Raw genomic sequence first — 14,755 nt, forward strand, 5'->3', positions numbered from 1 at the left:
ATATATAACTATATATATATATATAACTATATATATATATATATATATATACAGTGGAGGAAATAAGTATTTGGTCCCTTGCTGATTTTGTAAGTTTGCCCACTGTCAAAGACATGAGCAGTCTAGAATTTTTAGGCTAGGTTAATTTTACCAGTGAGAGATAGATTATATTAAAAAAAATAAAAAAAATAACATAGTCAAAATTATATATATTTATTTGCATTGTGCACAGAGAAATAAGTATTTGATCCCCTGCCAACCATTAAGGGTTCAGCCTCCTCCAGACCAGTTACACGCTCCAAATCAACTTGGTGCCTTCATTAAAGACAGCTGTCTTACATGGTCACCTGTATAAAAGACTCCTGTCCACAAACTCAATGAATCAGTCTGAGTCTAACCTCTACAACATGGGCAAGACCAAAGAGCCTTCTAAGGATGTCAGGGACAAGATCATAGACCTGCACAAGGCTGGAATGGGCTACAAGACCATAAGTAAGACGCTGGGTGAGAAGGAGACAACTGTTGGTGCAATAGTAAGAAAATGGAAGACATACAAAATGACTGTCAATCGACATCGATCTGGGGCTCCATGCAAAATCTCACCTTGTGGGGTATCCTTGATCCTGAGGAAGGTGAGAGCTCAACCTAAAACTACACGGGGGGAACTTGTTAATGATCTCAAGGCAGCTGGGACCACAGTCAGCAAGAAAACCATTGGTAACACATTACGCCGTAATGGATTAAAATCCTGCAGTGCCCGCAAGGTCCCCCTGCTCAAGAAGGCACATGTACAGGCCCGTCTGAAGTTTGCAAATGCACATCTGGATGATTCTGAGAGTGATTGGGAGAAGGTGCTGTGGTCAGATGAGACTAAAATTGAGCTCTTTGGCATTAACTCAACTCGCCGTGTTTGGAGGAAGAGAAATGCTGCCTATGACCCAAAGAACACCGTCCCCACTGTCAAGCATGGAGGTGGAAACATTATGTTTTGGGAGTGTTTCTCTGCTAAGGGCACAGGACTACTTCACCGCATCAATGGGAGAATGGATGGAGCCATGTACCATCAAATCCTGAGTGACAACCTCCTTCCCTCCACCAGGACATTAAAAATGGCTCGTGGCTGGGTCTTCCAGCACGACAATGACCCGAAACATACAACCAAGGCAACAAAGGAGTGGCTCAAAAAGAAGCACATTAAGGTCATGGAGAGGCCTAGCCAGTCTCCAGACCTTAATCCCATCGAAAACTTATGGAGGGAGCTGAAGATCCGAGTTGCCAAGCGACAGCCTCGAAATCGTAATGATTTACAGATGATCTGCAAAGAGGAGTGGTCCAAAATTCCATCTAACATGTGTGCAAACCTCATCATCAACTACAAAAAACGTCTTACTGCTGTGCTTGCCAACAAGGGTTTTGCCACCAAGTATTAAGTCTTGTTTGCCAAAGGGATCAAATACTTATTTCTCTGTGCACAATGAAAATAAATATATATAATTTTGACAATGTGATGTTCTGTTTTTTTTTTTATATAATCTATCTCTCACTGGTAAAATTAACCTAGCCTAAAAATTCTAGACTGCTCATGTCTTTGACAGTGGGCAAACTTACAAAATCAGCAAGGGATCAAATACTTATTTCCTTCACTGTATATATATATATATATATATATATATATATATATATATATATATATATATATATATATATATATATAAATATATTTATTATTATAATTATTTTTAATGTATACAGTGATTGGCTGCTTTTACTCACTTGGTTTAGTTTGGCTTCCCTTTCAGAAGCCAGCAAAAATACTTCAGATTTATTTCTTGTAGTGGTAATAATCAGACAGCCAAAGTGCCACTTACGTTTTATTTTTCCATAAAACTGATTTAACACCATGGTGTCAGCATAGCCATAACCTTTACAGTAACATGCAGTAAAATGCATTGCAAAATTTAGTGTGGACATTTGTAGTAGTAGTAGTACTTCTTAAGAAAAAGTAGCATTTTGAAATCCCCCACCTTATAATATTTTCCTTCCTCAAGTGACAAACATTGATACATTTTGATGGTATAGTTTAAGGTCCACCACCTAGACAGAAGAAATTTGTTTTCCTCAATTCTCCATAATATTTATTAATGAAAGGAAATAGATCCGGAGTGTATATATATATATATATATATATATATATATATATATATATATATATATATATGTAAAAATAACTTTGACCATATTTTCATTAAGAACAATTTTAGAAAAATAGACATATACTGCCTGTTTCTGGCATTGGTTCTGACACCTTAAGACGGAAGGTGATTTCTTGCCACTGCAAGCATGCTTTCACTTGAAAGCTCTTTGTAAGGCTGGGTTCACACGTGGCGGAATTCCACTTGAATTCCGCTGCGGACACTCCGCAGCGTTAATCCGCAGCGGAGCCGTTTCTGCATTGACTTCCACTTCTATTTAGAAGTGTTCGTTTAGACGATGCGTAAAATTCCGCTGCAGAGCATAGGCTGCGGAGCGGAATTTGGTGTCCGCAGCATGCTCTGTCTGTTGCGGAGCAGTGGCGGACTGGTTGCGGACTCATGGCGGAATTTCTCCATTGACTTCAATGGAGATTCTAAGTTCCGCAATTAAGTCCGCAGCTGTCATGCACATGTTATGTGTGCTGCGGATGCGTCTTGCTTTTTTGCCATGACATTTCTTCATTCTGGCTGGACCTATGTATTTCTAGGTCTACAGCCAGACTGAGGAAGTCAATGGGGCTCCCGGAATTACGGGAGCGTTGCTAGGTGACGTCAGTAAATAGTCACTGTCCAGAGTGCTGAAAGAGTTAAGCGATCGGCAGTAACTGTTTCTGCCCCCTGGACAGTGACTACCGATCCGAATATACAGCTACCTGTAAAAAAATAGAAGTTCATACTTACCGAGAACTCCCTGCTTCTGTCTCCAGTCCGGCTTTCCAGGATGACGTTTCAGTCTAAGTGACGGCTGCAGCCAATCACAGGCTGCAGCGGTCACATGGACTGCCGAGTCATCCAGGGAGGTCGGGCTGGATGCCGAAAGAGGGACGCGTCACCAAGACAACGGCCGGTAAGTATGAAATTCGTTTATTTTCACTAGGGAAAGTGCTGTCCCTTCTCTCTATCCTGCACTGATAGAGAGAAGGGAAGCACTTTTCCCGCAGTCCGCAGCAGCTAGTCCGCATCAATTTACTGCACATTTTGGGCAGATCCGCAGCCGTAATCCGCAACCCGGATTAGGTGCGGCATTGATGCGGACAGTTGCGGAGGAAATCCGCCACGTGTGGTCATGCCCTAAATAGACAGCTGCAATAATCTCACAGCAACACCCATGGAATCTGGGTAAAGCTGTTTTTTTTTTGCCTATCTCCCCTGAGGAATCATCTGGTCAAGAGGAAGTGCGGTAGGAGGATTTTTATTCATTTTTTAAAGAGAGAGGCTACCCGATCCCTTTGCATTGACAGAACAGATGGATGACTTCTAGCATTTAAATGGGTAGGGGGTACTAAACCCTAATTTCCATATTACATCTACGGTCATTTATGAAAGACAGGTATAACATCAAATGTTGGTGGAACCTTCTCAGAAAGAAAAATAATACCGATTAATAAACCTCACAGAGGGGGACAATTTGCTGTCTTAAATTTGTGGATGCATATCATAAGAAATATATGAAAAATATATATTTGGCATATGAAATCACCATGTGTATATGTCTATTTTTCTAAAATTGTTCTTAACGAAAATATAGTAAAAGTTATATTTTATATATATATATATATATATACTCCGGATCTATTTCCTTTCCTCAAGTGACAAACAGTATGTTGTGTGTACATTTATTAACAAATAAAATCTCAAGTCAATCAAAGTCTTAGAGGATATATATTTTTCCCCATCTAGCTTTTACCTTACAATATATCCCTTGTGCAAAGCCTCATATTATGTAACAATGTGAAAAGGAATTATCCTTTCAGCTCTTTGAAACATTAAAGACATACTTCAATTTTTCGTCCCAGATATTTTCATTTAAAAAGAGCTGAACATTTGGCATGATTGACAGTTCTGACACACGTGAAATTAAAAAGGAAAGGATTTAGTAAGAGCTGTTGTGAAAATCCTAACATTGGTATTTCTAGTACTCAAAATCCCCTATTACATTCAAAGCGAAATAAAAAAAAAAGTCTGTTTTATTTCAATTTACAAGATTGAGTCAATAAAATGATATATTAAGTTTAAAACTTTTATTAGAGATTGTATGGACTGAAAAATAACATAATGTGGCTTATTTAGCACTTACAATTGTTAATTTACTTATTGCTACATTATTTATTCTCATAAATAATTAGAACTATTTATAAACATTATGGGAAGAGATTGTCCAGATGGAAAACCCCTTTAATGCACTTGTGTATATATTCCAACCAACACTTTAAATAGGACATCATCACAATACAGAATGTATAAAGGAAACAGTTGTAATTAGAGATGAGCGAACTTTTCAAAAGTTCGGTTCGGCTAGTTCGCCGAATTTCACAAAAAAGTTCGATTCGGACCGAACTAGTTCGGACCGAACCTGTCACTTACGTGCGCCGAGCATGCTACTGTCTCGGGTGCTGATAGAGTTAATGGGCTGCACTAACTCTTTCAGCAACCTTGACAGTACATGCTCGGCGCGCGGAAAATACAATTTAAATGTAATAAAAAAATAAAAATTATACGTTCGTACTTACTTTCCTCCTGTCCGGCCTCCAGCGATGACGTTTCATCCCTTTCGCCGCTGCAGCCAATCACAGGCTGTAGTGGCGGTCACGCACGTCAGGATGACGCTTCATCCCACGTGACCGCCTCTGCAGCCAATCACAGGCTGCAGCGGCGACATGGATGAAACGTCATCGCTGGAGCCCGGACAGGAGGAAAGTAAGTATGAACGTATTATTATTTTTTTTGGCATGTATGTATGTTGGCATGTATGTATGTATGTATGTATGTTGTCATGTATGTATATATGTGCATGTATGTTGGCATGTATGTATATATGTGTATGTATATTTGCATGTATATATTTGCATGTATGTTTGCATGTATGTATGTTTGCATGAATGTATGTTTGCATGTATGTATGTATGTATGCATGAATGTATGTTTGCATGAATGTATGTTTGCATGTATGTATGTTGTCATGTATGTATGTATGCATGTATGTTGTCATGTATGTATGTATATATGTGCATGTATGTTTGTATGTATATTTGCATGTATGTATGTTTGCATGTGTGTATGTTTGCATGTATGTATGTATGTATGTATGTTGGCATGTATGTATATATTTGCATGTATGTTTGCATGAATGTATGTATGTATGTTTGCATTTTATGTATGTATGTATGTATGTATGTCGTCATGTATGTATGTTGTCATGTATGTATACATGTTTGTATGTATGTATGTATGTTTGCATGTATGTATGTTGTCATGTATGTTTGCATGTTTTTATTTTTGCATGTATGTTTATATATATGTGCATGTATGTAATTATGTTTGCATGTATTTATGTTTGCATGTATATTTGTGCATGCTTGTATATATGTATGTATGTATGTATCTTTGCATGTTTGTTTGTAGGTATGTATGTTTTCATGTGTGTGTGTATGCATGTATGTATGATAGTTTGCATGTATGTATGTTTGTTTGTATACATGTCTGTATGGCCATGTATGATACTGTCTGCTGGCGCCCTGTATCTAAGTCAACTTCACGGCAGGCTTCTACACATGGTATAACAGTCAGTATCACACATTAAACTGAATCTAAGCTTACAACATGTTTTATTTCATTTTTTCTTTTTTTTACAGGTTTGGTGTTTGGACTACGTCGGTTTCGAGGACTACTTCGATGCCGTTTTTTTTTTTTCTACAATAAAATGGTTAATGAGGGTTGTGTTGGGGGTGCTTTATTTCAATAAAATATTTTATCTATATCTTTGTCTTTTTCTTTTCAAATTTTATTACTACCACTTTAGTAATGGCCGCTGTCTGAGTGACAACATCCATTACTAAGACGAGGCTTAGTGTTAGCCGGTGCAGAGGCTAACACTAACCACCATTATTACCCCGGTACCCACCACCACCAGGGGTGCCGGGAAGAGCCAGGTACGATCCAGTACCCGACCATCTGTTGTGATGGTCGGGCTCTGGGGCGGCCGCAGGCTGGTATTATGAGGCTGGGAAGGGCCAAAAACAGTGGACCTTCCCACCCTTGTAATGCTAGGCTGCTGCTGCTGTGTTGTATCTGGCTGGTTATGAAAGTGGGGGGGACCCCACGTCATTTTTTTTTTATTATTTATTTATTTTTAATTTTTTTTAAAAAAGACATGGGGTTCCACCCAATTTATCATAACCAGCCACATACAACACAGTGTTATTAGCCTGGGAATGGACAAAACCAGTGGCCCTTCCCACCCATGTAATGCCAGACTGCTGCGGCCTTGTATATGGCTGGTTATTAAAAATGTGGGGGACCCAACGTCTATTGTTAAATTTGTTAAATTCCCCAAAAAAAACGACGTGGGGTCCCCCCCATTTTTATAACCAGCCCGATACAACACAGCAGCAGCAGCCTAGCATTACAAGGGTGGGAAGGTCCACTGTTTTTGGCCCTTCCCAGCCTCATAATACCAGCCTACGGCCGCCCCAGTGCCCGACCATCACAACAGATGGTCGGGTACTGGATCGTACCAAGCTCTTCCCGGCACCCCTGGTGGTGGTGGGTACCGGGGTAATAATGGGTGGTTAGTGCTAGCCTCTGCACCGGCTAACACTAAGTACCGCCTTAATAATGGACGCTGTCAATCAGCCAACTGCCATTATCTAGGCACTAATAAAGTTTAAAAAAAAAACACAAAGACAATTCTTTTTTATTGAAATAAGAAATCCCCAACAAAACCCTCGTTAACCATTTTATTAAAATTTTAAAAAAACGTAGATCTACGCAGTAGTCCAACGAATCGAAGATGTAGTCCAATCGGTACATCAAAATCTGCAACAACATAAAAAAACAGTTATCAATGTGAACAATAACAATACTTCTACTCACCTACACACATATATACACGCACGCACACACAACCATACACAAACACACACATATACACAAACACACACATATACACACACCCATATACACAAACACACACATATATAAACACACACACACACACAAACATCTACACACAAACATATATACAAATACACCCATATATACACAAACATACCCATATATACACAAACACACACATAAACACACCCATATACACACATATACACAAACACACACATATACAAAAACACACACACACAAACATCTACACACAAACATATACACATACACCCATATATATACACAAACACACCCATATATACACAAACACACATAAACACAAACACACATATAAAAACAAAAACAGACAAAGACACATACCCAAACACACACACTGTTTCTTTTAAATGCTGCTTGGGAACCCGCTCGATCCACTATATAAGGCTGCGCTATAGTGCAGCATTTAAAAGAAACAGGATCCTGACCTGTCCATAGAGTTTAAGGCAGCACAGAGTATTTCAGGAGAGGAGCGTGCAGATTCTGTGCTGCTGTGAACTTTGCTCTTACCATTACGTAGCTCTCAGTCTGTTACCTCTCCTCCACTCCTGTCCTCAAGAACACCTTCACATGATTGGCAAGTCACCACGTAATGGTAAGAGTAGAGTTCACAGCTGCACAGAGTATTTCAGGAGATGAGCGTGCGGATCTTGTGCGGGGTGGTGACTTGCCAATCATGTGAAGGTGTTATTGAGGACAGGAGTGGAGGAGAGGTAACAGACTGAGAGCTACGTAATGGTAAGAGCAGAGTTCACAGCAGCACTGAATCTGCACGCTCATCTCCTGAAATACTCTGTGCTGCCTTAAACTCTGTGGACAGGTCAGGATCCTGTTTCTTTTAAATGCTGCACTGTAGCGCAGCCTTATATAGTGGATCGAGCGGGTTCCCTAGCAGCATTTAAAAGAAACAGGATCCTGACCTGTCCACAGAGTTTAAGGCAGCACAGAGTATTTCAGGAGAGGAGCACGGCCGGCCACAGGCAGCCGGTCGTTTTTCCAAGCCGTGCTCCCATTATGCACACGACCGTAAAAACACCTGTTATTGTGGGTCGTAATTACGACCCGCAATAACGGGCTCATAGACTTCTGTTACCCATGGGTACCTTCCCGTTTTCTCACGGGAAGGTGCCCGTGCCGTTAAAAAAATAGAACATGTTCTATTTTTCTATTTTACGGGCCGTGCTGCTATAAAATTTAGGGTATGTTCACACGACAGCGTCCGTAACGGCTGAAATTACGGGGATGTTTCCGTCTGAAAACATCCCCGTAATTTCAGCCGAAACGGCAAGTGCAGGCGCTTGAACGCGGCGTCCATTACGGACGTAATTGGCGCTGCTATTCATTGGAGTCAATGAATAACGGCTCCAATTACGGCCAAAGAAGTGACAGGTCACTTCTTTGACGCGGGCGTCTATTTACGCGCCGTCATTTGACAGCGGCGCGTAAATATACGCCTCGTGTGAACAGACAAACGTCTGCCCATTGCTTTCAATGGGCAGATGTTTGTCAGCGCTATCGAGGCGCTATTTTCGGGCATAATTCGGGGCAAAAAATCCCGAATTACATCCGTAATTAGTGCGTGTGAACACAGGGTATGTTCACACTCACTAATTACGGACGTAATTCGGGCGTTTTTGCCCCGAATTACGTCCAAAAATAGCGCCTCGATAGCGCTGACAAACATCTGCCCATTGAAAGCAATGTGCAGACGTTTGTCTGTTCACACGAGGCGTAATTTACGCGCCGCTGTCAAATGACGGCGCGTAAATAGACGCCTGCGTCAAAGAAGTGAGCTGTCACTTCTTTGGCCGTAATTGGAGCCGTTATTCATTGACTCCAATGAATAGCAGCGCCAATTACGTCCGTAATGGACGCGGCGTTCAAGCGCCTGCATATGCCATAACGGCTGAAATTACGGGGATGTTTTCAGGCGGAAACATCCCCGTAATTTCAGCCGTAACGGACGCTGTCGTGTGAACATACCCTTATAATGACAGCACGGCTCGTAAAAGCGGCCGGCCGTGCTCGTAATTACGAGTCGTAATTACGAGCACGACCCGTAAAATAAAAAAATAGAACATGTTCTATCTTTTTAACGGCACGGGCACCTTCCCGTGAGAAAACGGGAAGGTACCCGTGGCTAACAGAAGTCTATGGGCCCGCTATTTCGGGTCGTAATTACGACCCTTAATAACGGGTGTTTTTACGGTCGTGTGCATGAGGCCCCGTAATGACGGGTGGCTACATGTGTGCACCCGTCATTACGGCAGCGTTGCTAGGCGACGTCAGTAAATAGTCACTCTTCAGGGTGCTGAAAGAGTTAACTGATCGGCAGTAACTGTTTCAGCACCCTGGACAGTGACTACCGATCACAATATAGAGTACCTGTAAAAAAAAAAAGACGTTCACACTTACCGGGAACTCCCTGCTTCCTCCAGTCCGGTCTCCTGGCCGTTGCCTTGGTGACGCGTCCCTCGCGACATCCGGCCCGACATTCCTTGATGACGATGCAGCCCATGTGAGCGCTGCAGCCAATCACGGGCTGCAGAGGCCTCTGCAGCCAATCACGGGCTGCAGAGACCTCTGCAGCCAATCACAGGCTGCAGAGGCCTCTGCAGCCAATCACAGGCTGCCGCGTCAGAAAAGAAGGTCGGACTGGAGGAAGAAGAGAGACTCGTCCGCAAGACAACGACCAGGTACGTATGAAATGCTTTTTATTTTATTTTTAATCAGCAGCCTCTTTTCTCTATCAGTGATTGATAGAGACAAGTGGCTGCCGATTTGTATAATATTTTTGACCGGGTTCGGTCAAAACGGGTTCGGCCGAACCCGGTGAAGTTCGGATTCGCTGCGAACCGAACTTTTCCGGAAGTTCGGACCGAAACCGGGTTCGGTTGTCCCGGTTCGCTCATCTCTAGTTGTAATCAATCAATTAATTAAATTTGTGTGTTCGCCGATACACCCATTGGCAAATAAAGATATTTCCCTATACAGAAACAGCATTTTTATTTTTTACCATTTAAAGGGTAACTAGACTTTCAGAAAACTTTTGTCATCATACTGACATGTCAGAAGTTTTCATTAGTGAGTGTCGGAGCACGAAAGTCTATGAGCCCGTACACGAACTGCTCGTCTTTCAGAAAAAAGGCGATCAGAAACGAAGCAGCTCAGTGCGGAACCCGAGCGCTTCTGCCGCTTCGTTTTAGCAAAAGATGGGGCTCTCAGTGCTTGGACCCCCACCGATCAAAACTTCTGACATGTCCCTATGACATGTCAGAAGTTTTTTGAAAATTTAGTCGATCTTTAAGACAATGGAGGCTAAATAAGCAGATATAACCCCGAAAAAAAAAAGCTTGCCAATAAATAAATATGTGGCATTGCAATTATTTAGCATGAGTCTCACCTATAGTTGATGTCCTTTTTTCAAAATAGTGGTTCACTTTCTTTTTCCGTTTTGTCTCAAACCACTGTGGAGACTCCCTCCACCTACTATTCATGCCTACCATTGGGACTTTTATCATCTCCGCATACATGTAAATACAGCAGGTCAAACGCCTTTGATGACATAAAAGAAATGCATCACCTATATTGTTTTCGTAATTAAAACCGGATAGTAAAACATATTTTTTTCCAATCTATTTTTATTTTTTTATTGTAGATTTTTTACTTCTTTTTTTCTGTACATAGTTATGGGGCAGTCATCTTGCTTGAGCTGTTAACATAATTTAGAGCTATGCTTTACAGCAGCCACAAATACCATAGGGACCTGTGAATAGGAGAGGACACATTGACTTTTATAGGAGATTTTTAATAATCCTTTCAACCCATTTTTCCTTCTCAGCATATATGTATACTTATTAAGGCTGCACCAATCTCTTACTAGGGGCATTCAATAGACTTTCACTGTGGGCTGACCTTCTAAACTGAGCTTGAATTCCTGAACGTGAACTTATAACCCTCCTGTCCTTGCCTTACTAAAGACGCTTAAAGTGATCCTGGCACTGATTTATAAAGAGCATTTGCAGTCATGTGAAAAAGTTTGGGACACCCCATGTAAAGTTTTTTTCTGGACACGTCAAGATAAGTGTAGGCACATCAAAATTTGATCTTTACTCAAACAGTATACAAAGATAAAGGTTATGTAATTGAACAAAAAAAAATCCTTACCAATAATTTATTAAACAGGAAATTCACAGATGTGACATTTCTTTTTATGCTTTAATACCTGGCATTGCCTCCTTTGAGAGAAACAACTTATAGAAGGCAATTCTTCAGTTTAAGAGTCTCTGCCATCAACTGTAAATTTTGTTTTCGACTTATCCATGGAAAATGTTTTCAGCTGAATAATGTCTCAGAAGTTTCTTGTGTGCATCGCCCATTTCCAATCCCCCCACAGCATCTTGATGTGATTTAAATCCGAGCTTTGAATTGGTTTGCTTAGGGTCATTGTCATGTTACAAGGTCCGTGTTCCACTGAGCTTCAATCTTTTGACAGATGATCTCACATTCTCCTCGAGAACCCTCTAGGACAATGGATAATTCATTAAGGCTTCTTTGATGGTGAGCTGTCCAGGTCCTGATGCAGCAAAGCAGTCCTAAACTATAAAAATTTTACCACCATGCTTTACAGTTTCTGGTAAAATGCGTTTTTTGCCAAATTGGTAATTCTGTCTGTGTTATTTCTCCAGAGCTCATTGTTCCAGGCGACCTGGTGTTTGTCTAGCTGTTTAATGTAAACTGTTGTATTGCCCTGGTGTTCTTTCTGTATAGTAAAGGTCTCCTCCATCCACACCTTCCTTGTAGATCTTATTTGCACAGCCTATTTCTAATAGTAGGATCATGCTCTTCGACATCAGTAGAGGTTAGAGCTACCTGTAGGCACTTTCAAGACATACAGTATAGTAATCTATAACCTTCTTTCCAAAGGCCTCAGAGAATTCTTTAAATCTAGGCATTAGGCAAGGTGATACCACATATATTACCAACAAAGAGCAAAACCAAACTTACTGTTACAAAAAAAGCTAACCAAAGAAATATTGTGAATATTAAATATTTGTTTGTTGAAAACTAATGGCAATGTAAATGTCTTAAAAATGGACAACTTTGTTTCTATTGTTAAAATTATACCCGTGTAATGTACTCACCAATTCTTGCTCCAGCGCCATCTCTTCCTCCCAATAGTCGCTGCCGTCACAATAAGTTACGTTATAGGGCTGGCAAGCATACCAATCAGAATTATGGACTACTGATTTAAATGAGCAAAACAATGGCTTCAATTTTATGTTGATGTTACCCTAGTCTGATTTGTGCTATTTGTCCTTGAACTTGAATCTGGACTTTACAGTAGCCTGCTGTTCAAACAATTCTCTTGTATTCTCCTGTGCTGCATACCTAATTTTGTCTGAACTTACCTGAGCCTTGGCTCATCTGACTACTGTCACATTTTACTCCACGGTAGGAAATACCCGCCTCTGTATGATCTTTTTTACCTGACCTTCAGTTTTTCTGACTATGCTCATGTTTACTCCTCAGTACCACAGGCTGACCTCTGTTACCAACTAATGTACTGCTTTACTATGCTCTTGAAACCCCATCTCGCCGTGCTACCTGTAACGTCCGTGGTCGCTGACCACGAACTCCTTCCATCCAGTCGACGCCCTTCTCTCCAGAGATGTCTGCACATACGGCCGTCCTGTTCCACAGTGACCACAAGGGTGCGCTCGCAAGCTCAGTCCAGACTTAGGAAAGCGAAAGCGCATGCAGGTGGGAGATTGAGCTGATTGCTCCCAGAGCACCATGGGCTATAAAAAGGGCTGCATCCCTCCCTGCAATGCCTGAGCGTTGTTTGTCGTATCCAAAATTTGTCTATACAAATGGTCTCCTAGTGTTTTCCAGTTCCCAGTGTTCCCCGTACAAGTATTCTGTATTCTGTGCTATACTGGTCAAGTGCCGTGCTGAGCTGTAGTTGTGCTGTGCTGTATTCCACGCCTGATGTTCACCTGCGCGCTGTTGACCAGCTGCCATACTGTCAAGGCGGTATAACCCAGTGGGTCCACAATCTCAACGTGACATTACGCTCAGGTCATGGACCCCGCTGGTCGATCCAAGACAAAGATGACGTCGCAAGAGATGCGGACGGATATGCTAGACCTCCGGTCTCAACAGCACCAACTCCTCTAGGCCTTGAACATTATCGCACGTAGTTAGGAGGCGCTAGCTGCCATTCCTCCTACTACACCTCCTGGCAGTGTTGACCCTCAGACTACACCTCCTGGCAGCGTTGATCCCCTTTTTTCTTTGCCACTTCCTGACCTCTATGATTGAGACGCAGGGACCTATCGTGGATTTTTGAACAAGTGCCAGATCCACTTCAGCCTGTATGCTAGGGCATTTTCGTCTGATGGCACAAGGGTCGCATTCATCATCTCTCTCCTCACTGGCAAGGCCCTTGCATGGACGAATCCTATCTGGGAGAGACAAGGACCAGAGACCCGTGACTTCCATGGATTTCTCTGGAAATTTTGCACGGTGTTCGAAGAGCCTGGATGAGTCTCGTCTGCAGCGGCTTCCTTGCTGAACCTACTCCAAGGAGACATCTCCGTGGGCGAGTACGCCATCCACTTCCGCACCCTGGCGGGAGAACTGTTGTGGAACAATGAGGCCCTGGTGGCTACATTCTGGCAGGAACTGTCTCCTAAGATTAAGGACGAACTTGCCGCTCAAAATCTACCGCCTACCCTGCATGACCTCATCCTTCTGGCCACCCAGATTGATATAAGGATCCGAGAACGGCTCAAAGAAGGGAGGCCTTCCTAGTCCGGTCTCTACCTTGCAGCGACCCCTGCTGTCCTCTGATGCCGACCCTCCTAAGGAGTCTGTGAGGATGGACCAGTGTAAGCTTTCTACCCAGGAGAGACAACGCAGACGCACTTCGGGACTCTGTCTATATTGCGGCCTTGGAGGCCATCGTGTTTGTCTGTGTCCCAAAAAGCCCCAAAGCTTAGGGTTGGTAGGAGAGACAATCTTGGGTAGAGAAGGACTTTCGTCTAAATAATCCATCCCCGTGACCATAGTGTCCAGCGAGAAAACGCATCGGGTCTCTGCGTATCTGGACTCTGGATCCGCTGCTAATTTAATTCATAGAGACCTGGTGGATCGTCTCCAATTGCCGTCTACCCCTCTGGAAAGGCAGTTGGTGGTTGCATCTATGAATGGATTACCTCTGTCAGACCCAGTTATTGCTGTGACCAAGGCGCTAAGGCTCCAAGAAGGAGTTCTCCACTCCGAGCTTCTCTCGTTCTTTGTCTTGTCCAAAGCCGTTAACCCTGTGCTGTTTGGCCCTCCTTGGCTCCGACTACATGCCCCAGTCCTGGACTGGAACTCTGGAGAGCTTCTCCAGCGGGGCCCTGAGTGTCACAACCGTTGCTGGGTGCAGATTCGTTCGGCTCAGCCTCCTCTGTCGGTGCTGGTGCACTCCTGTTCCAGAGTGGTTCCAAGGGCAAGTCAATGATATGTGGATATTTCTCTAAGCTCTTCTCTTCCGCAGAACGCAACTACTCGTTTGGGGATCG

Source organism: Rhinoderma darwinii, chromosome 1 (assembly GCF_050947455.1).
Source record: "Rhinoderma darwinii isolate aRhiDar2 chromosome 1, aRhiDar2.hap1, whole genome shotgun sequence".
In the NCBI taxonomy this organism is placed as follows: domain Eukaryota; kingdom Metazoa; phylum Chordata; class Amphibia; order Anura; family Rhinodermatidae; genus Rhinoderma; species Rhinoderma darwinii.